Source organism: Myotis daubentonii, chromosome X (assembly GCF_963259705.1).
Source record: "Myotis daubentonii chromosome X, mMyoDau2.1, whole genome shotgun sequence".
In the NCBI taxonomy this organism is placed as follows: domain Eukaryota; kingdom Metazoa; phylum Chordata; class Mammalia; order Chiroptera; family Vespertilionidae; genus Myotis; species Myotis daubentonii.
This window is the reverse complement of record NC_081861.1, coordinates 121521652-121548176: the sequence shown is the minus strand read 5'-3', so window position 1 is coordinate 121548176 and position 26525 is coordinate 121521652. Positions and strand designations below refer to the sequence as shown.

Sequence of the window (26525 nt, the reverse complement as noted above, 5' to 3'; positions counted from 1 at the left end):
CATGAACTGTAAGGTCCCAGGTTCGATTCCAGTTGAGAGCATGTACTTTGGTTGCAGGCTCGATCCCCAATAGGGGGCATGCAGGGGGCAGAGGATCAATGTTTCTCTTTCATCAATATTTCGAACTCTCTATCCCTCTCCCTTCCTCTCTGTAAAAACTCAATATAAATATATATTTTTTAAAAAGAACAAATGAGAATGTGCACTAGAAGCACTACATTCAAATTAAAGTTGTTCAGGAGATCCCAGCAAATGCAGGAAGTGATGGAGAAGTAAGAGGTATGATGAGTGAAAAATACATTTAAGGGTAACTGGTTGTCAATGATATGATAAGACATATGGACAATCTGAGAGCATCTCATTAATAAGGACTAATTAAAATGAGAATTGGACAAAGTAACCATTTACAAAAAGCTCATGTGCGATTACTGCACTAAAACTTAAGAACAGTGACTTATTGGGGTTTGCTCTAATATAGCAACTGCTGTACGTTGGCTTCTGATTTCAGTTGGCAGTTTCAGCCTTTAATATTGAGCCCGTTAGACCCCCCTCAGTACTTTAAAACATGTCTGTGCTCATTTTGAAATTAAAGGAACTGTTTGCTGATTTTTTCTTTTTTATATATTTTTAATAATTTCAAAGAGGAAAGGAGAGGAAAAGAGAGATAGAAACATCAATGATAAGAGAGAATCATTGATCGGCTGCCTCTTGCATGCCCCACACTTGGGATCAAGACCGCACCCCGGGCATATGCCCTTGACTGGAATTGAACCTGGGACCCTTCAGTCCGCAGGCCAACGCTCTCTCCACTGACACAAACCAGCTAGGGCAGATTTTTTTCTTTATACACCATTCTGGACTATGTTGGGATATTTGTTTTATCATGTCAAGGCATCTAATTCCCATCACAGAGGTTTTTCAGGTTTTAGAAACTGGATTTCTGAAAGAGTATGAAAATATGCCTCTCCTCTATGGTGCTCTGAGGAAGCATCTTCCCTGATAACCCTATGATGGGCCTAGATTTGTATTATACTGAAGTTGTGAGCATTTTCCTTGTATATACATAGGTATGATCAACAGAAAATTTTTCCTTTCAATACTCACCTGACAATATGTTTTTATTGATTTTAAAGAGAAAGAAGGGGGGAGAGAGAGAGAGAGAGAGAGAGAGAGAGAGAGAGAGAGAGAGAAACATCGATGTGAGAAACATCAATCAGTTGCCTCCTGTATGCTTCCACAATCTAGGTATGTGCCCTGCCTGACTGGGAATCGAACCGGCAAACTTTTGGTGAAGAGGATGATGTTCCAAACAACTGAGCCACCCAACCAGGGCAACAGAAAACTTATGAGCATTTGGTGGTAAGTGCAAATTCCAGATTAGAAGACCTTAAATGAAATTGACCTGATTTCCACAGAAATCATGGATGTTGTAATAATGTCTGTTATCTAGTTCACACAGGAGCACCTCCTTTATCTCCAGTGAAGCGAGGTTTTGCCACACATCTTTATTATCCACTTCCATGCCACATCTGGATTTCAAATAAAATGTCAGTAATGTGATGGCCAAGGCAAATTTCTTTAGTTACAATTTTATTTTACAAATCTATGTTCCTTGAAAAAATTATATATCCCTAAGAAGTTTATTTTCTTACTTTCTGAGAAAATGAGATTCAATTATCTTCTCTTTTCAAATCTACAAAATTCCCTCCCCCATGAGTCTGAACTGGTGGCCTTACCTCATATTTTACAGGCCAGAATGTCAAAGCAATAACAACAGGCTCCCCACGCCTATCTTCCCACCACCAAACCTGTGAATTTTCTTGACCAAATTCATACCATCTGGTCTAATCCTAGGAAAGGGCATTCTTCCACTGGTTTTTAGATCACACCTCCTCAAGGGCTTGAATCCGGGTATTTTCCTCAATTTCCTACATAATTTATTTCTTTCACACACCTAGATGTTTACTGTCAATATATATATATATATATATATATATATATATATATATATATATATATTCCCTAATATCCTTTATCTTAAAAATAGCTCAGGCTGCCTGGCTCAGTGGTGCAGCATCAACCTATGAATCAGTAGGTCACAGTTTTATTCCCAGTTGGGGTACATTCTCAGGTTGCAGGCTCAATCCCTAGTGTGGGACGTGCAGGAGGCGGCCAATCAATGATTCTGTCTCATCGTTGATGTTTCTCTCCCTCTCCCTTCCTCTCTTAAATCAATAAAAAATATATTTTTTAAAAAATTAAGTATAACAATGACCCCTTAATTCTACATTTCACTCCAGCTGTCACTCCTTCTTTCTTTTCCTCTTCATAGCCAAACTTCTGAAAAGACTTGCCTACACTTACCATTTCACTTGCTCTCCTCCTAAAAACCCCTTCAATCAATGCAAATCAGGCTCAACTCCACCTCTGCTCTAAGGATGTCCATACAATTTTACTTACTGCAGAGAAAAGTTTCCTGTTAAGTGATCAGTGCTTTAAACAAAGCAGCTATGCAAGAATATTTTGTACTGTTCCTAAATACTAAGAACTTCACAGTTTAGTTTGATGTAATGTGTCCCTTTAAGAATTTTTTTCTTTTAGAATTTACTAAATGTTTTCCTTTAAAATTTCATCTTTATTTCAATTTACACTTTTTATTGAACTTTTATTGGAAGCCACTTTCCAAAAGCACATCATTGAGCAAAATAGAGAAATGAAAGAACATTTTCAAAAGGTCACAAATAATGAAAGTTACTCAGCATGAATCACAAAACAAGCAGAGACTTCAAAAACCAAGGGAACTGAATGATTTCTACTGACATGATAAACATTACCATGGATTTTTGAAACTTAATGCGTTTTTATTATTTTGAAATAATTTTAGATTTATAGAAAAATTCCAAAGGTAATACAGAGAATTTCCACATAACCCTTATTCAACTTTCCCTAATGTTAATATCTTACTTTACATTGGTATGTTTGTTTGTTTATATATTTGTTTGTTTATGTATTTATACCAGGATAGATTGATGAATAGTTATCTAATTCATTTTAAATATATTTTATTGATTTTTTTATAGAGAGGAAGGGAGAGGGATTGAGAGTTAAAAACATCAATGAGAGAAACATTGATCAGCCGCCTCCTACACACCCCCTACTGGGGATGTGCCCGCAACCAAGGTACATGCCCTTGACCGGAATCTAACCTGGGACCTTTCAGTCCGCAGGCCCACACTCTATTCACTGAGCCAAACCGGTTAGGGCAGTTATCTAATTCTTTAGGTTGTATGTAATGCCACATTGTTCAGGAGGGCTGGTGAAATTGTTCCAGCTTTGGTCATTGGGAACTCAGTTTTCATGTGTCCCTTCGATATACTTTCATCCCACTTCCTTACTATCTGGAACTGCAAGATGCTCAGGGTTTATCTTGTAAATTCTCTGGCCCAACACTAGAATCACATATTTCTCCAAGGATCCCTGTTTCCTTTTATTGGAGAATAGTATGAGAAACCAATATCTGGGTGCTGGGGATACTCATTACTACTGGGGTGTCATTCTTCCCAGGGCTTCTCAGTGGACAGAGCTATGAAATATACATCAGTATACTAACCCATGTATATACCCATATATATATATATCATTATTCCTGCCTCTATCTATCTATCTATCTATCTATCTATCTATCTATCTATCATCTATCATGTTAACCTAATTGTGAATTAATACTGGTATTTCCCATTCTAATTTAGTACAGCAGGGTTCATCTATACTTCCCTCCTCGCTTACCTATAATTTCTCTCTCTGACAATAAAAAACCTGGTTCTCACTATCCATCATCCATTTTTCTATTTACTCTAGCCAAGACATATATGTAAAGCCAGTTGCGAATTATTACTTGACCTGAATCCTCGTGAGAAACAAATTTTCCAAGAGTACTGTTTTTACTGGTACACACATTTTGTTCTGCCTTTACCTTTACAGTTGCCCTTCAAAACAGAATTTGACAAAGTTATTTAGTCAGCTTTTTCTCCCACCTGCTTCAGTGAGGTTATGTCATACATTTGTAATAGACTTAGATTCATTTGTCATAGTGTGTATTTGATTCTGAGATCCCCTGACATCCTGGTTAAATTTTTTTTAGTTTGCATATATTAAAGCTCATTATTTTTGATGTATAACTCCATAAATTTTGACAGATGCACTGATTCATGTATCCACCACTCCAGAACCATATAGAGTAGTTCCATCACCCTAAAATTCTGCAAACATTTTTATTTTTGAGAAAGAACTCTTATAGGAAGCATGTGGAAGAAAATCATCCTCCCACCCCCAAATATTTAGTTCTATGTGTTGCTGTTAAAGTAAGTTTATTTCCACTTTTCTAAAAACATCTAAATAATTGTAATTACCCTTATTCACTCAAAATTCATAATTGCAAGCTTTTAAAAATGTTCATGCATGTGACTATTAATTATCACTTATGAACCTTAAGAGGTTAACACCTGAGACCAAAATCTTGACCATTAGAGAGTGGCTCACTACAGAAAAATTAGGCTTCCCTATGTGATCCAAGATTTTAATGGTTATCTATTATGGGTTTTAATCCTTCACAGTGTTGGAAGATAGTCCCTACAGTATCAGGGTCATTATAACTTTTTACCAGAGTAATCAAAAGAACCAATCATTCAAGCTAAGGTATGCTTTCAATTTGAGATTCATAAGTGTGGGGACTAAAAATATTAATAGTTCCCCCCCACACACCTTCTAAGTTCTTCTTCACTGGGCTAATGATCAAATTAGCAGAGACTGATTAACAGGAGAAAATCAAAGCTTATTACATCTACATGAGGAATTCACATAGGTGTGAAAATTCCCAAGACAGTAAAGCAACATTGGCATCTAAAACATTTTTGGACAAAGGAGAACTGGGAGAGGAAATGGGTTATTAGATATTAGAAGTGAGAATGGTTGATTTTCAGGTAGCTGAGGAAGAGGGGAACACCCATGGCAGGCAAATCTTTGCTCGGTCACTCAGAAACAATAGGACACAGGCTATATCTATCTAACAGGCACCTGCATGAAGCCCTGCTGTTTACCATACTTAATTCAAAATAAGGCAAGAGGACATCCTAAACTCTCGATCCTGAAGCACGTTTCTCTGCCTGAATCTGTTTGGCAGGAGAGGGGTTAGGGCCAAAGGTTCTTTCTGAGTCCTTTGTGATTAATAAACAGCTTAAAATCAATATCCCAAAAAGCAGCTTCAGGGTGGTCCCTTCAACCTTGCCTTTAAAACTTTATTACTTAAAGTTTCACATTCCAGAAGCTAACTTGTTAGATTGCTCCATATTCCATTGATCTAATCAGTCAGTCCTAAGAATAAGTCAGTTCGGTTCAACTGTTGAGTTCAATTGTTGAGTTCCTTTTGCTGAAATGAAGGCAGGCAGTGACTACCTGATAGTCTCCTGGTTTGCAGGTGAATGTCCAGTGATGTCATCAGGTGCTCAGGAAAATTCTACATGGCTTACATAGCATAAGCCAGTCTCTGAGATTGTTTCAGAATGAGCTGTAGTGATGATTTCTCAAGTTCACCTCATGTCATTTAGCTGCAGTTTACAATTGCAAGGCTCGGGGGGGGGGGCGGGAAACATTTTAGTTCCCAACTCAAAGAACTGGAGAAAAATTAAACATTAGTTTGAAGAATTATAACCAAATATTTAAAGAAACTAGAAAAATTCAGGATCCAATCACATTTAGAGGTAAAAAACAAAACCTGAAAGACAATGAACTGGATTCTAATATCTACAACTGCATATTACAGATTCTCTGGAAACACAATTTCTCTCCCTAAAACCACCCTCATTTTTTTTAAAAAAATATAGTCAAAATAAGACTATTTACTGCATAAATCTAGTTTCAATAAATTGACTTGATTATTCACATAAATACAAGAATAGCAATTGATCATATAGGCTTTCTTAAATCTGCTTTGCTGAATCTCATAAGGAATCTCCACATTGAGCTTTAATTATCTTCTCAGGGCAAAGAAGTCGAGCTACAGAGCTGCCATCAGGATTTTCCTGCAATACTAATAGGTTTGGGTAAATTCCTGAAGTTCTTGAGATTTCCAAAAATGTCTTGAGATGCTTTCTTTGCTATCTCCCACGAAAGAAATTTTTTTTCCTTACCTAGAAAGCTACTATGAACCATGAAAATAAGCAAGAATACCAGGCTGTTTTCCAATGGAGCTTATATCAGCTTCCAAAATCAATCTTAATTTCTTAAAGCTTTCTGGTGACATCCAGAGTTGATGCATGTCTCTCTCAAACATGACATTCCAAACTCTTGTTTAATAAAACCAGTTTCCAACTGTATCCTGATATAAAAAGAATAGATTCTTATTGATTTCATACAAACAACAACATTGCCATGAAAATAATAATACTCAGTAAGTGTTTCTAAATTATGGAGGAATCAGGTAGGGAGAAGACATAAATGCTTCAATATTGCTTACAAAGGTATAATTTACCAAATTGCTCTAAGAAAAACAAGTTTACTTATATCTGGAAAACAAAAAATATTAAAAAAAATTAGACTAGAAAAATGGCGGCAGAGTAAGTGGATGCTGCACAGAATGCTCCCAGGAACAAACTGGCATTACAACTAAAATACAGAAAAACTTCCTGAATAATCAATGGAAGACTCACTGGAGAGGACCGCGATACCTGAGGACTGAAAGTGGAGACCACATAGAGGCTCGTAGGAGGGATAGAGGTGAGGAAGGGCTTGCCAGGCACCCACAGACAGCAACTGAAGTTCTAGAAAGATCTCAGCTGTGGAGTATTGCCACTGAGAACTCTGGGATCTAATCTCCAAGCTGGGTCCCCCAGCAGAGAGCACCAGAGAAGGGTAGCCACATAACATCTGGCTGTGAAAAGCAGTGGGGTTGCAACTTGCCAGGGAGAAATGGCTGGAAATTCAGGCACCCTCTTAAAGGGCTAACACACAAAATTCCCTGTGGAGCCACCCACCTTGTGCTTCAGCAGAGAGAGGGCAGAGTAGACTGGAGCTGTGTGAGCAGAAGTCAGGATTGGGGACTCAGGGGTTCGAGCTCAGAAGGCAGACACCCCGGTTACCTGTGCTGAGTCATTCCCTCATACAGTGGAGGACATCTTTCCCACATAGACATTTGTCTTGTCTGGGGAGAAGACTGTTGACCCACCATATTGGAAAACACCTTGCCCTGAGGCTACTTAAGAGAATAAAACTAACAATTGGCTTCCAGGCAGAAGCAACTGCCCCACCCTGTTGAAAAAAAAAATTCTCGCCACACCTGAGGATGATTGGCTAAGGCAGTGGTCGGCAAACTCATTAGTCAACAGAGCCAAATATCAACAGTACAATTTTTTTTGAGAGCCAAATTTTTTAAACTTAAACTATATAGGTAGGCACATTGTTATTAACTTAATTAGGGTACTCCTAAGGCTTAGGAAGAGCCACACTCAAGGGGCCAAAGAGCCGCATGTGGCTCGCAAGCCACAGTTTGCCAACTATGGGCCTAGGGGAAATTCAAGAGGAATCATATCAGTCTGTAGGCAGGTGGTCTCTGGAGGCTTTGAGTCTTTGCCTGATTCAGTCAGAAGTAGCATTTGACATAGTCCGGCACTAGAGACTGAGAGGCATAGAGGATCTACCTAATACATACTAATGAATCCAAACAGGCAGCCAAAATGAGGAGACAAAGGAGCAGCCACCAAATGAAAGAACAAGATAATTGTCCAGAAAAAGAGATAAATGAAGCAGAGATAAGAAATTTATCTAAAACAGCGTTCAGATATGAGAAAAGATATAGTAACTATGAAAACAGAAATAAAGAATGACATAGGACAAATAAATAACACATTGGAAGGAATGATAGCAGATTAGGAGAAACTGAGGATCAAATCAGTAAATTAGAAGACAGAGTTGAAAACAAATCACTCAATCAGAGAAAGGAAAAAAAAAACAATTAAAAAACAGGAGGACAGTTTAAGGGAGCTGTGGGACAACATGAAACATAACAATATTAGAATAGCAGGTGTGCCAGAAGAAGAGACAGAAAGGGAGCATGTTTGAAAAAATAATGGCAGAAAACTTTCTTAACCCAGTAAAGGAAAAAGTCACACAAGTTCAGGAGGCACAGAGAACCCTAAGCAAGAAGAACTCAAACAGACCCACACCCAGACATATCATAATTATAATGCCAAAAATTAAAGACAAAAAGAGAATCTTAAAGGCAGCTAGAGAAAAGAACACTGTTACCTACAAAAGAGTTCCAATAAGGCTGACACCTGATTTCTCATCAGAAACTCTACAGGCCAGAAGGGAATGGCATGACATACTCAAGGTAATGGAAAGCAAGGATCTGAGACCAAGATTACTATATCCAGCAAGGCTGTCATTCAAAATAGATGGCCAAATAAAGAGCTTCCTGGACAAAAAAAGACTAAAGGAGTATATCACCACCAAGCCAGCATTACAAGAAATGCTAAAAGGACTGCTGTAATGATAAGAAGAAACAGAGAGAGAAACCTAGGAATACAGAATTAATATGGCAATAAATAAGTACCTATAAATAATAACCCTAAATGTAAATGGATTAAATGCTCCAATCAAAAGGCATAGGGTAGCTGAATGGATACAAAAACATGACCAACTATATGCTGTCTACAAGAGACCCACCTCAGAACAAAAGACACACACAGGATGACAGTGAAGGGATGGAAAAAAAATTGTCCATGCAAATGTAAAAGAAAAAACAAACAAACCTGGAGTAGCAATACTCATATCTGACAATTTAGATTTCAAAATGAAGGCAATCACAAGAGACAACATAATACCGAAAGGATCAGTCCAACAAGAGGATACAAACCTAGTAAACATATACACCCAATATAGGAACACCTAAATATATTTAAAAAAAAAAACTAGAGTTCTTTAACAGAGAGATTGACAACAATACAATCATATTGTAGGAGATTTTAAGACCCCAATGACTTCACTGGGTAGATCTTCCAGACAAAAACTTAACAAGGAAACAGTGACTCTAAAGGACACACTGGATAAGATGGATTTAATTGACATTTTTAGAACATTTCACCCCAAAGCAACAGAATATACATTCTTCTCAAGTCCACTTGGATTATTCACAATGATAGACCACATGTTAGGACACAAAAAAAGTCTCTACATGTTCAAGAAGATTGAAATCATATCAAGTATCTTCTCAGGTCACAGTGGAATGAAATTAAAAATCAACTACAGTAAAAACACCCCCAAACATTCAAACACATGGAGGCTAAATAACATGCTATTAAACAACAAGAATCCCGATGCACAAAATTCATGCAAGAGGCTCAGCCCTCGAAACCTTGGCTGCCTTGGCTGGCCCTCGCAGCCCTGGCTTCACCTGGAAGGTCATCCGGAAGGTCTTCCACATGGTTGTTCTACTATTTGGTCTAATTAGCATATTAGCTCTTTATTATATAGGATGAATGGGTTACCAATGAGACCAAGAAATAAATAAAAATGTCCTGGAAAGAAATGAAAATGAACACACAACCTCAAATCTCTGGGACGCAACAAAAGCAGTCCTAAAAGGGAAGTTCATAGCACTACAGTCATACCTCAAAAAACAAAAAACAAAAACAAAAACAAAAAAAGAAAAATCAACAATTAACTATTTAACCCTAGAACTTACAGAACTAGAAAGAAAACAACAAGAAAAGCCCAGAGTAAGTAGAAGGAAGGAAATAAAGATTAGAGCAGAAATAAATAACATAGAGAATAAAAAAAAATACAAAAAAATCAATGAAACCAAGAGCTTGTTCTTTGAAAGGATAAACAAAATTGATGAACCGTTAGCCAGACTCATCAAGAAACAAAGAGATAGGATCCAAAGAAATAAAATCAGAAACAAAAGTGGAGAAGTAACCTCTGACACCACAGAAATACAAAGGATTGTAAAAGAAAAAATACTATGAACAACTATATGCCAACAAACTGGACAATGTGGATGAAATGGAAAAATTCCTAGAAAAATACAATCTCCCAAAACTGAATCAGGAGGAATTAGAAAACCTGAATAAGCCAATAACAACTGATGAAATACAAGCAGTAATAAAAGCAAGCAAACAAACAAACAAAAAAACCTCCCAGCAAACAAAAGCCCAGGTCTGGACGGCTTCACAGGGTAGTTTGACCAAACATTCAAAGAAAAATACCTATACTCCTCAAACTGTTTCAAAAAATCCAAGAGGAGCCCTAACTGGTTTGGCTCAGTGGATAGAGCATCAGCCTGCAGACTCAAGGGTCCCAGGTTCTATTCCGGTCAGGGGCATGTACCTTGGTTGCGGGCACATCCCCAGTTGGTGGGTGTGCAGGAGGCAGCTGATCGATATTTCTCTCTCATCGATGTTTCTAACTATCCCTCTCCCTTCCTCTCTGTAAAAAATCAATAAAATATATTTTTAAAAAATCCAAGAGGAAGGAACACTTCTAAAGTCTTTTTATGAAGTGAGCATAATCCTAATTCCAAAACCAGATATAGACACTACAAAGAAAGAGAATTACAGGCCAATATTTCTGATGAACATAGAAGGTAAAATCCTCAACAAAATATTAGCAAATTGGATCCAGCAATATATTAAAAAGATCATACTCCATGACCAAGTGGGATTTATTCCAGGAATGCAAAGCTGGTACAATATTCGCAAATCAATAAACTTGATACATCACATAAACAAATTGAGAGACAAATATCACATAATCATATCAATAGATGCAGAAAAAGCATTCAACAAAATCCAACACCCATTTTTTTAAAAAAAATATATATATTTTTATTGATTTCAGAGAGGAAGTAAGAGGGAGAGAGAGATTGAAACATCAATGATGAAAATCATTGATTGGCTGCCTCCTGCATGCCCCCTACTGGGGGCCGAGCCTGCAACCTAGGCATGTTCCCTTGACTGGAATCAAATCTGGAACCCTTCAGTCCCCAGGATGACACTATCCACTGAACAAAACCAGCCAGGGCCTAACACCCATTTTTGATAAAAAATCTCAGCCAAGTGGGAATAGAGGGAGCATATCTCAACATGATAAAGGCCATATATGACAAGCCTACCGCAAACATTATACTTAGTGGGCAAAAACTAAAACCATTTCCCCTAAGAACAGGAATAATACAGGGATGTTTGCTTTCACCACTCTTATTCAACATAATACTGGAAGTTCTAGCCACAGCAATCAGACAAGAAGAAGAAATAAAAGGCATCCAAACTGGAAAGAAAGAAGTAAAACTCTCATTATTCCTGGATGACATAATATTGTACATAGAAAACCCTAAAGACTCCACCCAAAAACTACTAGATTTAATAAATGAATTTGGCAATGTAGCAGGATACAAAATCAATACCCAAAAATCAATGTCTTTTTATGCGCCAATAATGAATTCTTAGAAAGATAAACTAAACAAACAATCCCATTTACCATTGCAACAAAAAATTAAGATACTTAGGAATAAACTTAACCAAGGAGGCAAAAGACCTATATTCAGAAAACTACAGAAAGTTGAAAAAAGAAATAGAAAGAGATATAAACAAGTGGAATAATATACCATGTTCATGGATTGGTAGGATCAACATCATTAAAATGCCCACACTGCCCAAAGGCAATCTACAGATTCAATGCAGTTCCTATTAAAATACCAATGGCATATTTTACAGAGCTTGAACATATACTCAAAAATTTTAATTCGAATCAAAAAAGACGCTGAATACCTGCAGCAATCTTCAGAAAGAAAAACAAAGTTGGAGGAATCACAATGCCAGATTTCAAGTTAAACTACAAAGCCACCATAATCAAAACAGCCTTGTACTGGCACAAGAACAGGCATATAGATCAATGGAACAGAACAGAGAACCCAGAAATCGACCCAAGCCATTATACTATATTAATATTTGACAAAGGAGGCAAGAACATACAATGAAGTCAAGAGAGTCTCTTCAATAAATGGTGTTGGGAAAACTGACAGACACATGCAAAAAAATGAAACTAGACCACCAACTTACATCATACACAAGAATAAACTCAAAGTGGATGAAAGACTTAAATGTAAGTTATGAAACCACAAAAATCCTAGAAGAAACCACAGGCAGCAAAATCTCAGACATCTCCCATAGCAATATGTTTACAGATACATCGCCTAAGGCAAAGGAAACTAAGGAGAAAATAAACAAATGAGACTACATCAAAATAAAAAGCTTCTACACAGCAAAAGAAACCATTAACCAAACGAAAAGAAAGCCCACTGTATGGGAGAACATATTTGACAATGATACATCTGATAAAGGGTTACTATCCAAAATATATAAGGAACTCATACAACTTAACAAAAGGAAGACAAACAGCCCAATTTAAAAATGCACAAAGGACCTAAATAGACACTTCTCCAAAGAGGAAATACAGATGGCCAAGAGACATATGAAAAAATGCTCAAAGTCACTGATCATCAGAGAGATTCAAATTAAAATGTCAATGAGGTATCACCTTACACCTGTCAGAATGGCTACCATGAACAAATGACAAGTGCAGGTGAGAGTGTGGAGAAAAGGGAACACTAGTGCACTGCTGGTGGGAATGCAGACTGGTGAAACCATTATGGAAAACAATATAGAGTTTCCTCAAAAAATTAAATACGGAACTGACCCAGTGATCCCACTTCAAGAAACCAGAAACAGCAATCAGAAAGAATGTATGCATCCCTATGTTCATAGCAGCACAATTTACAATAGCTAAGATCTGGAAACAGCCCAAGTGCCCATCAGTAGTAGATAAAAAAGCTGTGGTATATTTACATCATGGAATGCTATGCAGCAGTAAAAAAGTAGAAGCTCTTACCCTTTGAGACAGCATGGAGGGACATGTAGAGTATCATGCTGAGTGAAATAAGTCAGTCAGAGAAAGGCAAGTGTCACATGATCATACTCATATGTGGGATCTAAGTAGCAAAATAAGCTGATGAATGGAGTGGATCCAGAGACAATGGAAGCATGGAACTGAGTGTGAAATCTCAAAGGGAAGGTGAGGGAGGGTGACTGGTGGGAGCTAATCAACCAAAGACTTTGTATGCATATATGCATAACCCATGGACATAGACAATAGGATGGTGAAGGACTGGGGTGGGGAACAGGGTCAGGCTGGAGGGGGTCAATAGTGGGGAAAGGAGGACATATGTAATACTTTCAACAATAATTATTTTTTTAAATATATTTTATTGATTTTTTACAGAGAGGAAGGGAGAGGGATAGAGAGTTAGAAACATCGATGAGAGAGAAGCATCCATTAGCTGCCTCCTGCACACCCCCTACTGGGGATGTGCCTGCAACCAAGGTACATGCCCGTGACCGGAATTGAACCTGGGACCCTTCAGTCCGCAGGCCAACGCTCTATCCAGTGAGCCAAATCAGTTAGGGCAATAATTATTTTTAAAAAGTAAAATAAAATAAAAAAATAAAGAGGAGAGAGAAAAAATGAAAAAAGAGAATAAAATTTTGAAATTATTATTCTCAGTTCATTCAGTCCCATATAAACAGTTCTTGATTATTTGCCAGTATTTCCATAAATCCAGTCATTTCTTAGAGTTCTATTAATCTGCATCCAGTTCAAAGATATGATCTGGATATTTATCTTCAGAAACATGTAATTTATAATAAGTCAGAGTCCTTTCTATGAATCTTTAAGATGAAAAATATTTGCAAAAGCATTAAAATAAAACAAGGTCTGTATAAATGACAAAACTTAAAATGATATAATTATAGATCCGCCGGGGAGGGTGGGAGGCAGGAGGGGGGTGGGTAAGAGATCAACCAAAGGACTTGTATGCATGCATATAAGCATAACCAATGGACATAAGACACTGGGGGGTAGGGGAGGCCAGGGGATTGTCAAGGGCGGGGGGAAAAAAAGGAGACATATGTAATACTCTTTGTAATACTTTAAGCAATAAAAAAAAACGTGAATGGAAGAAAAAAAATGATATAATTATAGATCTGATTATAATGCAATTAACAAAACATTTTGCTCTTCTAAAACATGTAATATTCCAAGATAACAATTAGAATTACAATGTAAATATATCATACCTTTGTAGACTCTTGGAGATTTTTACATATTATCTGGAACATCCACTTTAATGATAAAAATATATGTATACGAATAGAACATAATTATTACTTCTTTATTTGACAAAACTTCCCGTGTAACTTCAGGATATCAAAAAGGCCTACTTAGCTTAAAAGTTGTTTTTTATTAGAAGAGAGAGAAAACAAATCTTACATATTCAGGGTGTCCTTAACCCAAAGCCATTGCCAGGATAAGAAAATGTTTCCTTATGTCATCATAGTCAGCTAGATATTGAGGGAAAGAATGCAAAGGGAATGGGACACTGAGCCTGTTTGCTTCACTAGGAAGCTACAGATTCACACTCCCCCCAGGGAACCACCAGTCCATTCTGCACAGATCACTGGGGGAAGGGATAGAACAAAAGAGGGGGTGGTTAAGCACATGCACAACAAAGTAAAAATGGTGCAGGGGTAGGTGTTGGCCCATAGTCTAACCTGGGAAAAAGATCATTGTCCAGGGCAGGGGTGGGGAACGTCTGACCTATGGGCCAAATAAGGCCCATGAAATCATTTGGTTTGGCCCTGCCAAGGCATTAGGGGTGAGTTAATTAAATGTTTGACCAAATATAGCAGGCTAATTTTTTTTTGAAGAAAAAGGATCTATTTTTTTAATGGCTATGGCTTTATCGCATGAAGCAGGCACCCTCTTGTTTAAAGGCACAGAGTCCTCTCTTCTGCCCCACCTTGCTGGGTCTCTTGAATCTAGTGTTGAGTTCCATGGACATCGCTGCAAGGCAGCGGAGGCAGTCCTGGAGTTTGGAAGCGCTGCAGCAGCCAGGTAGGGGGAGGCGGGGGGCGGGGAGGGGGAGTAGGGCTCAGTGTGGCTCTTCTGCAAGCATCAGATACCCAGGGCCAAGGTCCACACTAGTCTCTGCAGCTACAAGGGTGTAGGAGGCAGCTGAGATGGTCCCTGAGAGTAGACAAACCAAGCCCCTCTCCAAGCCCCCTAAGCAGGCCCCAGGCCCTGCCAGAACTGGTCAGTGTCCGGGATCCCTGGGCAGTGTGAAGTCCCTGAAGCTGTAGAAGGAGATGTCTCAATGATCCACCAGGGCAAATATGAGAGGCACAGCCCCTCTCTGGTAGACAACGGCTTGAGGGTGCAGAGGTCTGGGACTGTCTCATCAAATCCACTGATGCACATCCAGGCGTAGGGCTTGCCAGGGTTATTCTTTCGGAACGTGGCCACAGTGTCAGCCTAGTAAATATCAAAGCTGATCTCCAAACCTCCGGACTTCTCCGGCAGCTGGGCACCTCCATCAGCGAGGTGTGTTTATCTGCAGCACAGAGATGGATTGAAGGACTGCGGCTGGGGAGTCTGCCTGGCTGGGACTCAGCAAAGGAGTGACAGGCTGGTCCCCCAGGTGTTGGGAGAGGCTCTGGGGCTCTGCAGCAGCTGTTTGTACTCCTGCCAGCTGGAGCAGCGCTGCACCTAGGGATCCAAGTTCACATCCTCCTGTTCGCGTCTGGAGAGCTTGTCCTTCAGCTGGCACCAGGGCTCAGCGTCTGTCTCCCGCCCTGCGACCTTGGCCTGGAGCAGCTCTGGGGCTGGGTAAACAGGAGGGTGTGGTGACTGTCTGCAGCCATGTTGGGGAAGGAGATCTGCTCACCCCATTCTCCACTTTGCCACTTTCCTGGTTGCATCCCACCTCCTCCCTGGCCAGGCCAGGGCAGGGCTCTAGGGAACCCAAAGGCTGAAAGAGGCCCACCTGGCCCTCTACAGGGCTGGACTCCTGAGGTTTCAGCTGTTGTGGTTGTGGGGAGGTGGGATATAGGTTGTCAGGCTCTGGGGTGTCCCATCCACACTCCCTGTAGGGGGTTCTCCAGGGTCTTGGGTTTTTTTTTTTGTTTGTTTTTTTTTTTAAACAGTGAGAGCAGCAAAATTTATTTTTATGGCCCTTTGGAAATATATTTTTTTTCAATTTCATCTTTGTTTTTTTTTTGTTTGTTTTTTTTGTTTTTTTTTTTATTGCTTAAAGTATTACAAAGGGTATTACATATGTATCCATTATTAATGGACCGAGAGCTGGAGCTCCTCCTCTTCCTTTTGCCATTCCCATCCTCCAAGCGCTGGGCATTGCTGTCCCAGTTTAACTGCCTCTGGTAAGGGGACAGGATAGAGGTTGGTTGGAACCGTGGAACCACAGAGCCCAATCTCTTCAGGTGGCTGAAGACCTGATACTACAGACAAGTCAGCGTCCTCAGTCAGCAGTAACAGGTAGGCTTCCCACTCCAGCAAATACAACGCCTCTTTAGGGTGCAGCCACTGCTGGCCCTGCTCTGCAAAGCCATGGTCTGCTAGCATTGACCCACAGAAGTCTTCAACTCCACGAACCCCTCTTTTGGTCCATTCGGCGGCCACCAAACTGCCCAGGCGCTCCACGTGCTCCTCCTCCACCAGCAGCTGCCAGAGCTCCATGGGTTTCAGGCGTAGCCGCTAGGCCTGGGCTGCAGAGCCATAGGAGAGGAAGTCCTTGGGGCCAGGCAAGCGCTGGGACAGCTTCTGGGGCCACCTGTTGGGCAGCTGGAAGTTCCCCGGCACTGAGCAGGCGCCCCGCAGGAACCTCAATAGTTGTGGTCTCTGGTTCAGGCTCTATCGGGCGGCCAGCAGGCTAATTTTTAAGTTGATCATTTTGTATGGCCCACAAATGATGTTATAAATATCAAAATGGCCCTTGGCTGAAAAAAGGTTCCCCACCCCCTGGTCTAGAGGTTGGATCCCATCAGAAACCCACGAAAGATTGGAAAGCTGATTAGTTACTTTGAATAAGCTTCTGGTTTCCCCCAAGCTGGAGAATACATGATTTCAAGTAAACAAAGTCTCTCTCTCTCTCTCTCTCTCTCTCTCTCTCTCTCTCTCTCTCTCTCTCTCTCTCTCCCATGTTCGCCTGTGTGTTCACATATTCTCTCTCTATAGCCCTGTGGCGCTAGCAGCCACCTGCCCAACAGCTACACAGGCTCCAGGCAGGAGCCTGGATAGTGCAGCACAGTAATGGATTGTAGCTGGGAACACAAGCTGGGCTCGCCAAATATTGGACTGAACTAAACTTTAATATGGCACATGATCTCTGGACACTGACTCTATTTTGGCCCTGATTTTCCTTGGCAAGACTGATGGAGATGGAATATTGGAAGGACAACCTTTTGGTTTTGTATCACAAATAAATATTATCACCAGACCCCAATGATTCTCTCTCATTATTGATGTTTCTATCTCTTTCTACCTCTTCCTTCCTCTCTGAAATCAATAAAAAAATATATTTTTAAAAAACAAAGCATACTTGACCCAAAGATCATATATTTTTATAAAACAATATTAAATTATTCACTTACTCAAAGTGACAATCTAAAATATTAAACAAACATGAGTTAGCAAAATTTTAGTTCTTAGGACTGAGAAGATTATTTTCTTAGGTAATCAGGGAATTGATTAAGACAATATGACAGAAATATTTTAATAAATAGAACCTTTGTTTTGTAGGTAAAAAAAAGAATTTTATATTTGGAGTAGAAGAATAATTCAGAAGAAAAATTTTGTCCCTCTAAAAGAACCAAACTCTGATTTTGCATCAGCTTACATTTGATATTTAAATTCATTTACTTAATTAAATTTATTCCAATTTTATTTAAATTACCCATATATAAAATTTCTTCTCAAGATTTCTTTTCATAAACCTACAACTGTTTTGTTTTAATCCCTTATAGTTTTCCTCTCTTAAATCATGCAAAATACATCAGCTTTAGAACAACCTACTTTCTTTAAATTTCCTCAAAAAAATTTATTTCCACACCTTATACATTCCATTACCAAAAAACATAATTTCTTTCCAACTAAATTGGAATTTTAACTTTTACAAACCTTATTGTCTATTGACAACTAAAAAGTAAATAATTAACATTCTTTGGGTTGGCAAATTTATGAATAAATTTCATAACTTCTAGAAACAGACATTTTATTGACAAATATATTCACAATTTTATAAACATATTTAATAAAATAAAAGATATATTCATTAACTGATCCAAATTTATTTTGTACCTTCTCTATAATAAGAAGCCAAAAGTAGCCCTAGCTGGTTTGGCTCAATGGATAGAGCATTGGCCTGTGGAATGAAGAATCCCGGGTTCGATTCCGGTCAAGGGCACATGCCCAGGTTGTCAGCTTGATCCCCAGAAGGGGGCATGCAGGAGGCAGCCAATCAATGATTCTCTCTCATCATTGATGTTTCAATCTCTCTCTCCCTTCCTCTCTTTGAAATCAATATATTTTAAAAAAATAAGCCAAAAGTAGGTACACTTAGATCATTTAACTTAAGAACACTATAAAGATTCAAGTTACCAGCAGACTTTAGAAAACTATGTTTAGGAGATATATATGTGTATATATATATATATATATATATATATATAATAGATATGATATATATGATAGATATGATATATATGATATATATGATATATATACATATATATATCAAAATTATTACTAGAAAGTTTTATGAAAGCCCTTTATTTTAGTTTTACTTAGTTATTAATTCTAAGTAACACTAAGAGATTTCAAAGTCAATTATTACCCAAGCTATTTTTTTTACCAAATTTTGTAGCAGAGATAATGTGAACTTATTTTGTAACTGCTGGTAAAACAAACATATATAATTAATCTTAATGACTCTAAAAGACATCAACAAAACTTAAACCTGCATTGGAAGCAAATATTTTCATAGATTACAAGACCCTGAAAAAAATATTTGGGATAGTTTCAATTTCTTAATTTATATTAACATTTAATTCATTTAAGCCAATAAAATATTATAAATTAATAGTAATACCATCTAGAGGCAGAAAATACACACACACACACACACACACACATATATCACAAATAGATCAAAAAAATAAAACAAAATCACTGGTAATTGTAGAGAAGACACAATATTTTAAAAAATATATATATTTTTATTGATTTCAGAGAGCAAGGGAGAGGGAGAGTGAAATAGAAACATAAATGATGAGAGAGAACCATTAATTGGCTGTCTCCTACACACCCCACACTGGGGATAGAGCCCACAACCTGGGCATTTGCTCCGACCTGGAATCAAATCTTGACCTCCTGGTTCATAGGTTGACGCTCAATCACTGAGCCACACCGGCTGGGCAAAACACAAGATTTTTCATTTGCCCTTCACAACTTTTAAGGATGAGGGGAAGTGTCAGGCATGGGAGACATTAACCACTTGTGTTTTTTAAAAAGTGGCAGTTTTTTTTTCTTCAGTCAACTCAGTCTCACACTGGAGCAGGCTCAGCTTACATTTCTGATTACCTGGCAGGAAGACCTCTTGAGACTTTCAAAATATTCCTATTAGACTTTGAAAAATCAGCTTCCAATTTGTCAAATTTTTGATCAGTTAATAAATCCTTTAAAAGATTTTTAAATATACCAATTCTCATAAATCTTATGTCTCATTAACCTTTTATTTTATATATATTTTATTAATTTGTTACAGAGAGGAAGGGAGAGGGATAGAGAGTTAGAAACATCGATGAGAGAGAAACATCAACCAGCTGCCTCCTGCACGCCCCCCACTGGGGATGTGCCTGCAATCAAGGTACCTGCCCTTGACCGGAATCGAACCTGGGACCTTTCAGTCCGCAGGCCGATGCTTTATCCACTGAGACAAACTGGTTAGGGCAATCTTTTAAAATTCATACCTTGTTAGGAAATGTACTGGTTATCCCTTCTGCCTTTTCTTAAAATTCTCTGGTTAATTAACCCAATTAATATCTGTAAGACCCAAAAATCTAAATCACAAACTTAAAAGTCTTAAGACTACCTATAGTTCTGGGTATCTATTTTTTTTAAGTGCAGGACTATTTGTACTTCCAATGTTTATATTTTTCACAATATCTGCAAATACCTGAAGGTAAGCAGGATGTTGATTTTTGTTCTAATTTCTGTCCTTCCATCTTATTAAAGGTGTCTTTTTAAACTATATATATTTTTATTGATTTTAGAGAGAAAGGGAGAGGGAGAGAGAGAGATAGAAACATCGATGATGAGAGAGAATCATTGATCAGATGCCTCCTGCACACCCCACACCAGAGATCAAGACTGCAACCCAGGCACGTGCCCTAACGAGGAATCTAACCGTGACCTCTGGTTCATAGGTAGACGTTCAACCACTGAACCACGCTGGCCTGGCTTATTAAAGGTGTCTTAATGGCTGGCTATAATACCAATTTGAGAGCTCTCTAAAGTTTTTCATTTTAGAAATTTTGTTCAATTCAAAACAGCCACTGTCTGGCCAGTGACAGTAGGATTTTGTAGCCTCTTAATCAATACACCTTTACAACTTAATTAAGGAAGCAAAACGTTTCCACAAAGACAATGCAAAAGATGCATCCCTCATAGATCCAAAAGTTCACTTCCAGAAACATCAGAGAAAGCATAGACCTTCCTTACACAGATGACTAGGATGTTATAGGTACATACTGTGTCTCTCGTCTACCACAAAATGTGAAATGACTCCAGCCACAATGACGCTAATTTGTGGCACTGGGCAGGCGTTAATGTAACGGGATTTTTTCAGCACTAACAAGTAAGGAAGGTTTAGATGACAAAGGCCCCTATGGGCTGGGTCCCCTTATGACAGACTCCCCTGGGAGCCAGACAAAGAGACACTTGAAACTTCCCTCTATTTGACTGGCCACCAGGTGCACCCCAGTAACACACCTTCCAGAAGGTGGAGACCAGAGAAAATATTTTCACTGGTCACAAGCCCAGCTCTTAAGAATACAGAACAAAACTGAAGGGAAAATCTCATCTGTTTTTTTGTTTTGTTTTGTTTTTAAAATGTTTTTGAATTTATTCAGGTGGCATTGGCTAATAATATTATATAGGTTTCAGCTCTACAATTCTATAATACATCATCTGTGTATTATATTGTGGGTTCACAACCCCAAGTCGTTTCCTTCCATCACCATTTATCACCCCTTTACCCTCTTCTACCTCCTCTCACCCTCCTTGCCTCTGGATATCCCCATACTGTTGTCTGTGTCTATGATTATTTTTTAAAAATATTTTTATTGATTTCAGAGAAAAGGGGAGAGGGAGAAAGAGACAGAAACATCAATGATGAGAGAGAATCATTGATCGGCTGCCTCCTGCAGGCCCCACACTGGGGATCAAGCCCACAATCCGGGCATGTGCCCTGACCAGGAATTGAACCATGACCTCCTGGTTCATAAATCAATGCTCAACCACTGAGCCACACTGGCTGGTCTACGAGTATTTTTTTTCTTTTTGTTTAATCCCTTCACCTTTTTTACCCAGCCACCCACCCAACCTCCCCACTGACAGCTGTAGATGTGTGGGGCAACATTGGGTATATAAGACATTTTTGGCAAAAAGAGAAAGGGGTAATAGATTTCAGAGATAGAATGGGTGATATTTAGGTAGCTGAGGAAGAGGGGAACCCGCAGGGCAGACAAATCCTTGCTAGGATATTCAGAAACAGCAGGACACAGGATATCTAGCTAACAGGCACCTTCCTGAAGCCCTCTTGTTTACCATATTTAGTGCAAAATAGGCTAAGGGGAAATGCTAAATTCTCTATCCTGAAGCAGGTTTCTCTGAATCTCTTGGGCAGGAAAGGGGGGGGGGCATGTCAAAGATTCTTTCTGACTCTTGTTTCTTAATAAACTGCTTAAAATTAATATTCCAGACCAGCCAGCATGGCTCAGTGATTGAGTGTCGACCTATGAACCATGAGGTCACGGTTTGGTTCCCAGTCAGGGCACATGCTCTGGTTATATGCCAGATCCCCAGTGAGGGGCTTGCAGGAGGCAGCCGATCAATGATTTTCTCTCATCATTGATGTTTCTCTCTCTCTCTCTCTCCCTTCCTCTCTGAAATCAATAAAAATTAATTGTAAAAAATTAATATTCTGGTCTAGGTGCTTTGGTTCAGAGGATAGAGCATCGGCCTGCACACTGAAAGGTCCCTGGTTCGATTCTGGTCAAGGGCATGTAACTCAGTTGCAGGCTCCTCCACAGCACAGGCCCTGGCCGGGGCTTGTGCAGGAGGCAACAAATAAATGTGTTTCTCTCACATCAATGTTTCTCTCTGTCTTTCCCTCTCTTTTCCACTCTCTGTAAAAATCAATGGAAAAATATCCTCAGGTGAGGATAAAAACATAAATTAATAATCTGCAAAGCAGCTTCAGGGTGGCAAAATTTTGGTCCCTCCACTAGCAAAAATCTTTGCAGTCAATGTCATCCAAATCAATGTGTAGCTAAAGCTAGAAGTACTATCCCTACCCCAGAATTTATTGTTTTCATATTGTGCAATTTATTTTTTGTTTTTTTTCTATTGGCTCATTGTTGTTGTTTATTCCCCTCAGAGGCCTACAATTCAATTTCGGGGACTTGGGTGATTAACATGTCTGTCACACAGCTGACAGAAGTCCAAAGTGAGACTACAGCCACCTTCACAGGTGAAAGGTGACTTTTAAATTTCATGATTTTACTGTGGTTTATGTATAATATCAAATAAAGATTATTTAAAACTTGAAAAATATCATGAAAGAATCTTGAGACTTGGGATCCCAATTTCTGTTGTCACCTAAATCAAAATTCCACGTACCAAAACAATCGTGCTATGTGCTACTATATGTTGCATTAATTTAGTTGCAAATTTTATTTGATCCTCTATACCTTCTTAGCTAATGATGTTGCAAAGTTACCTTCACTGAACTTCAGTTTCCTGTCCTCCATTTTAATGTGTTTTTTTTATGAAGAATTATTGAGACATTACATTTGAATATACTTGCTAGTATATGTGTATCTAATTTCCATAGATGTTTGCTTATATAATGGGCTTAGAGATAAAGAGGCTGCCAAAGTTATGGGGTGCAGGGGATAAATATTGTACTTTGTATAAAACACCAGGATAGGAAACTTCCCAACCCTCTTATAGTGAAAACATCCAAAACTCCCCAGTTCTCCCCAGAACACAGCTTGCGACCAGTGTAGTAAGTTCCTTTTCATATACCCATCTCTGAACTCATTGTCCACTAAAGAAATATGTATTAAGTGCTCCATAAGGCTAACAACAAATCTAAAAATCTAAACTTCTCTTTATTACTGAAGATACTGAAGTCAAGACAAATTAAGGTAGTGGAAGTTCATTGATGTTAATCACAGGATGGTTAAGATTCAATCTATTGCCGAAACCAGTTTGGCTCAGTGAATAGAGCGTCGGCTTGCGGACTGAAAGGTCCCAGGTTCGATTCCGGTCAAGGGCATGTACCTGGGCTGCGGGCACATCCCCGGGAGGGGATGTGCAGGAGGCAGCTGATCAATGTTTCTCTCCCATCAATGTTTCTAACTCTCTCTCTCCCTTCCTCTCTGTAAAAAAATCAATAAAATATATTTTTTAAAAAAGATTCAATCTATTGTAAATTTCTTGAGTTATGTTTTTGGCTCACAGGGTAAAAGGAGGAATGCTAAAGGTTGCAGTTGGAATAACAGAACTGACTAAATTTTGTGGGGCCTGCAATTTAGCAATTAGGTTCCTTTATATGTTTTTTTGTCCATCTGTGGTCTTTTAAGGAATGACTGCCAGAAGATGTCTTTTTTAAAAGTATAGTTTGGCATTTGCCACAGCTCTATGGCTTTAAATACTGTGCATAATTAGGACGCACTTACAATTTTGCATAAAGGCCTACATAGAACTGTCTTATAGAAATTCCATTATGAAATGAAAATAATTGGTGTTGAAAAATTAAATTTGAAATTTTGCATGCTTAAGTGATATAATTGTTAGCTTTGCCCACCATCTCATGGCAAGTTTGTTGTGATATTTATTGCTCTTTCCCATATACTAATAGACCCATATTTACGTGAATTAAACTGGTAACATTACTTTCATTATCCTGGACCTATGCCACCAGCTTGGTTTTCACCCATTATCATAATTTTACTTTTCAAATGAGTTATTTGAATCCATATTCTCTCTCTTCCTCTCTCTACCCATCTATCTCTATATCTACTCATCCATCTGTCCATTTATATTGATCGAGTCAAAGGTCTCTCTTAAGAGGAATTTACTCTTCCAAACGGCAAACTGCCTAAGCAGTCTGGTGCCTTACTCAATCTAAACTACAGGGGATGGTTGCCTCCCTCAGGGTGCAAACAGAGGAACAGAAACACCGGAGGTGATATGCGTGTAAGGGGATTGTAACAGGGACCTGATGGTATGTGATTGCAGGATCCGCATAAGCAGCCTTCATGAGGCTTCTGTCTTTGCTTCAGGTGCTGGAGCCTGAGGTCAGCATAGCATTCAGGGAGAAGAGAAGGATGAGAAGTGGGGAAGCAGAGAAAGACTGGAATCTGTAAGGAACAGATGGAACCTGAGAGGACAGTCTGGAAACCATGCTGACCTTTTGCAGCCTCCAAACCTCCAACCATGGGGACTGGAGTGCTGGGCAGAAGGGGGGGACTCTTTTGTATGGAGCTGCTGAAGATGAAAGACCTCAGGGGGAGCTGCAGTAGCTGTGGGCCTGGCTCTTGCCTCAGATGAGTACCAGATGAGTACCAATGAGCCTCTGTCCCTTCCTTCTGAGCATAAATCAAAGAGGGATACTACTTGCCTTCCAAATCTCACCACCAGTGCCTCTCAGTTTGTTGTTATCTTTTGTGTTTTTATCTTTATTGTTGAAAGTATTACATATGTTCCCTTCTACCCCTTGACCTCTTCCAGACTGCCCCCTGCTCCATCCCAGTGCCTCTTTTTGCACAAAGAATCTCAGAGCCAAGCAGGAAACTCTGAAGAAGGTTTCAGTTCAGAGTACAAACCCCCAGTGACTGGCGTGCTTCCAAATACCAGATGAATAAAGAACTGAGTAGTAATCCACTCTTGCCACTGTTCTCACTGCCACCCAATGTCACTACAAATTCCAAAAGGTTTTTTTTTATTGATTAAATGATTTTATTCCCAGTATACACCGCAGACAATTGTGCAGGGTAGCCCCAAACTTGGGATCCTAGTTTATAACTCTGTTTTCCTTATGTCCTGTTTTAACCCACAGTGTGAATTCACATTCAATGTGTTCTTTTGTGACACTTATGGTCCTATACTGAGAGCAGACCTTGGGAGGGGCTACCCATGGTCTCCAGACACCCAGGAGGTTGTCCCTAACTTTGAATCTCAGTGAAGAGAAATTATGGTCAATAATTTTCCATTTTAAAGTGTTATCTTGCCAAAACCGGTTTGGGTCAGTGGATAGAGTGTCGGCTTGCGGACTGAAGGGTCCCGGGTTCGATTCCGGTCAAGGGCATGTAGCTGGGTTGCGGGCACATCCCCAGTGGGAGATGTGCAGGAGGCGACTGATCGATGTTTCTCTCCCATCGATGTTTCTAACTCTCTGTATCTCTCCCTTCCTCTCTGTAAAAAATCAATAATATATATATATATATATATATATATATATATATATATATATATATAAATAAAAATAAAGTGTTATCTCATTATATAAATTTCTCCACCATCTCTCAAGGGGCCTGAGATAATAGGCATTTTAAGGAGCATTATTGAAGAAAAGCCTTTGTTAGGCCACAGGATGTTTTATCACATCCTTCTTTACCAACAATCATCTGAAAAGAAGGGTGTTATCCTTCACAGGGGTGTTAGGGCAAAGGAGGCCTCTGCATCACTCACACAAATAATGTTTATAAAACAGAAACATTATTACTGAACTGTAGTTGGACATCGTATGCCCACATTTACATTAAAGAAGGCTTAGAACAAAACATTTTTAAAAGCAATTTAGCCTCTTGAAAAGAGTCAAAGAGAATTTTGAGCCAACCACAGATGTCTAATGAGAAATTTATCCCAAAGATATCACACAGTTAACTGTCAGTGTAAACACAACTCTTTATTGAAACATGAATTTATTCTTAAAATTAGTTGCAAATACATGTTTTCAAACATTAGGAATTCTTATATTATTATCTGGTATCTTGAAGGAGATGGTTGTCCCAAGAGAACTTCTTGGAAAGTAATCCTTTGGAAGTTCTCAGCCATGAAAGTGCATGAGAATTCAAAGTACAGAGTAAACAATATCTTCTAATTAAATTTCATCTCTACCAGCCCCTCTACTCAACTTAATCAATATTAGCATGTGCGTTCATAAAATGGGAACAACACAAAGTTATTAATTTTAGACAGACAACATATCTTGCTAGGAATTTATCTAACCGCCTTTTCTTTCATTTTCTTTTTTCTCTCTCACTCTTTGTCACTCT

General features: G+C 38.9%; 1 pseudogene; it reads right to left on the bottom strand.

The window, feature by feature from the left end:
- Positions 1 to 15039: 15039 nt before the first annotated feature.
- LOC132223701 (tRNA-splicing endonuclease subunit Sen54-like) lies at positions 15040 to 25990 on the bottom strand (annotated as a pseudogene).
- Between the last annotated feature and the right edge of the window lie 535 nt (positions 25991 to 26525).